Raw genomic sequence first — 4,103 nt, forward strand, 5'->3', positions numbered from 1 at the left:
TGAAGATTGAGGATTGGGAATTGAGGATTGACGATTGAGGATTGAGGATTGAGGATTGAGGATTGAGGATTGAGGATTGAAGATTGAGGATTGAGGATTGAGGATTGAGGATTGAGAATTGAGGATTGAGGATTGAGTATTGAGGATTGAAGACTGAGGATTGGTTATTGAGGATTGAACACTCAGGATTGAGGATTGAGGATAGAGGATTGAGGATTGAGGATTGAAAATTGAATATTGATGATTGAAGATTGAGGATTGAGGATTGAGGTTTGTGGATTGCGGACGAGGACTGAGGGTTGAGTATTGATGTTTGGGGTCTGAGGATTGAGAATTGAGGATTGAGAATTGAGGATTGAGGATTGAGGATTGAAGATTGAGGATTGGGTGTTGAGGATTGAAGAATGAGGATAGAGGATTGAGGATTGAAGATCGAGTGTTGAAGATTGAGTATTGAGGATTCAAGATTGAGGATTGAGGTTTGAGGATTGAAGATTGAGGACTGAGTGTTGAGGGTTGAGTGATGATAATTGATGTTTGTGGATTGAGATTTGAAGATTGAAGAATGGGGATTGAGTATTGAAAACTGTGAATTGAAGATATTCTATTGAGGATTGAGGATTGACAATTGATTGTTGAGGACTGAGGGCTGAGGATTGAGGATTCAGGATTGAGGATTCGGTATTGAGGTATCAGGACTGAGGATTGTGGGTTGAGGATTGAGGATTGAGGATTAAGGATTTGGGATTGAGAATTGAGGATTGAGGATTGAGGATTGAGGATTGAGGATTGAGGATTGAGTATTGAAGATTGAGTATTGAGGATTGAAGGTTGAGGATTCAGGATTGAGGATTGACGATTGAGGATTGAGTATTGCGGATTGAGAATTGAGGATTGAGGATTGAGGATTGAAGATTGAATATTGATGATTGAATATTGAGGATTGAGGATTGAGGGTTGTGGATTGCGGACGAGGGCTGAGGGTTGAATATTGATGCTTGAGGTCTGAGGATTGAGGACTGAGGATTGAGAATTGAGGATTGAGGATTGAGGATTGAAGATTGAGGATTGGGTGTTGAGGATTGAAGAATGAGGATTGAGGATTGAGGACTGAGGATTGGGATTGAGGATTGAATATTGAGTATTGAAGATTGAGGATTGGGGATTGAGGATTGAGGATCAAGGATTGAAGATTGAGGATTGAGGATTGAAGATTGAGGATTGGGAATTGTGGACTGACGATTGAGGATTGAGGATTGAGGATTGAGGATTGAGGATTGAGGATTGGGTATTGAGGATTGAACATTCAGGATTGAGGTTTGAGAATTGAGGATTGAGGATTGAGGATTGATGATTGAAGATTGAGGATTGAAGATTGAGGGTTGTGGATTGCGGACGAGGGCTGAGGGTTGAGTATTGGTGTTTGAGGTCTGAGGATTGAGGATTGAGGATTGAAGATTGAGGATTGGGAATTGAGGACTGACGATTGAGGATTGAGGATTGAGGATTGAGGATTGAGGATTGAGGATTGAAGATTGAGGATTGAGGATTGAGGATTCAGGACTGAGGATTGAGGATTGAAGATTGAGTATTGAGGATTGAAGATTGAGGATTGAGGATTGAGGATTGAGGATTGACGATTCAGGATTGAATATTGAGGATTGAGGATTGAAGATTGAGGATTGGGAATTGAGGATTGACGATTGAGGATTGATCATTGAGGATTGAGGATTGAGGGTTGAGGATTGAATGTTGAGTATTGAGGATTGAAGATTGCGGATTTAGGATTGACGATTGAAGATTGAGGACTGAGTGTTGAGGGTTGAGTGATGATAATTGATGTTTGTGTATTGAGATTTGAAGATTGAAGAATGGGGATTGAGTATTGAAAACTGTGAATTGAAGATATTCTATTGAGGATTGAGGATTGACAATTGATTGTTGAGGACTGAGGGCTGAGGATTGAGGATTCAGGATTGAGGATTCGGTATTGAGGTATCAGGACTGAGGATTGTGGGTTGAGGATTGAGGATTGAGGATTAAGGATTTGGGATTGAGGATTGAGGATTGAGGATTGAGGATTGAGGATTGAGTATTGAAGATTGAGTATTGAGGATTGAAGGTTGAGGATTCAGGATTGAGGATTGACGATTGAGGATTGAGTATTGCGGATTGAGAATTGAGGATTGAGGATTGAGGATTGAAGATTGAATATTGATGATTGAAGAATGAGGATTGAGGATTGAGGGTTGTGGATTGCGGACGAGGACTGAGGGATGAGTATTGATGCTTGAGGTCTGAGTATTAAGGACTGAGGATTGAGAATTGAGGATTGAGGATTGAGGATTGAAGATTGAGGATTGGGTGTTGAGGATTGAAGAATGAGGTTTGAGGATTGAGGATTGAGGATTGAGTATTGAAGGTTGAGTATTGAGGATTGAAGGTTGAGGATTGAGGATTGAGTATTGACGATTGAGAATTGAGGATTGAGGATTGAGGATTGAAGATTGAGGACTGGGCTTCAAGGAGTGACGAATTAGGATTGAGGATTGAGGATTGAGGATAGAGGATTGCGGATTGAGTATTGAGGATAGAAGATTGAGGATTGAGGATTGAGGATTGAGGACTGAGGACTGAGGATTGAGGATTGAGGATTGACGATTGAGTATTGAGTATTGAAGATTGAGGATTGAGGATTGAGGATTGAGGATTGAGGATGGAGGATAGAAGATTGAGGATAGGGGATTGAGGATTGACGATTGAGGGTTGAGTGTTGAGGATTGAGAGTTGAGGATTCAGGATTGAAGATTGAGTATTGAGGATTCAAGCTTGAGGATTGAGGATTGAGGATTGAAGACCGTGGACTGAGTGTTGAGGGTTGAGTGATGAGAATTGATGTTTGTGGATTGAGATTTGAAGATTGAAGAATGGGGATTGAGTATTGAAAACTGTGAATTGAGGATATTCTATTGAGAATTGAGGATTGACAATTGATTGTTGAGATCTGAGGTCTGAAGTTTGCGGATTCAGGATTGAGGATTCGGGATTGAGGTTTCAGGACTGAGGATTGAGGGTTGAGGATTGAGGATTGAGGATTGAGGATTGAGTATTGAGGATTGAGGATTGAGGATTGAGTATTGAGGATTGAAAATTGAGGATTGATGATTGAGGATTGAGGATTGAGGATTGAGGATGAGGGTTGAGGGTTGAGGATTGAGGTTTGAGGACTAAGGACTGAAGATTGAGGATAGAGAATTGAGGATTGAGGGTTGAGGATTGAAGATTGAGGCTCCGGTATTGAGGTTTGAGATTTGAGGATTGAGGATTGAGGATTGAGGATTGAGGATTGAGGATTGAAGGTTGAATATTGATGATTGAAGATTGCGGATTTAGGATTAAGGGTTGTGGATTGAGGACGAGGTCAGAGGGTTGGGTATTGATGCTTGAGGTCTGAGGATTGAGGACTGAGGATTGGGGATTGAGGATTGAGGATTAAGGATTGAAGATTGAGGATTGAGGATTGAAGATTGAGGATTGGGAATTGAGGATTGACGATTGAGGATTGAGTATTGAGGATTGAGGATTGAGGGTTGAGGATTGAAGGTTGAGTATTGAGGATTAAAGATTGCGGACTTAGGATTGACGATTGAAGATTGAGGACTGAGTGTTGACGGTTGAGTGATGATAATTGATGTTTGTGGATTGAGATTTGAAGTTTGAAGAATGGGGATTGAGTATTGAAAACTGTTAATTGAAGATATTCTATTGAGGATAGAGGATTGACAATTGATTCTTGAGGATTGAGGGCTGAGGATTGAGGATTCAGGATTGAGGATTCGGTATTGAGGTATCAGGACTGAGGATTGTGGGTTGAGGATTGAGGATTGAGGATTAAGGATTTGGAATTGAGGGTTGAGGATTGAGGATTGAGGATTGAGGATTGAGGATTGAGGATTGAGTATTGAAGATTGAGTATTGAGGATTGAATGTTGAGGATTCAGGATTGAGGATTGACGATTGAGGATTGAGTATTGAGGATTGAGGATTGAGGATTGAGGATTGAAGATTGAGGATTGGGTGTTGAGGATTGAAGAATGAGCATA

This window comes from Calliopsis andreniformis, unplaced genomic scaffold, assembly GCF_051401765.1.
Source record: "Calliopsis andreniformis isolate RMS-2024a unplaced genomic scaffold, iyCalAndr_principal scaffold0111, whole genome shotgun sequence".
Lineage (NCBI taxonomy): Eukaryota > Metazoa > Arthropoda > Insecta > Hymenoptera > Andrenidae > Calliopsis > Calliopsis andreniformis.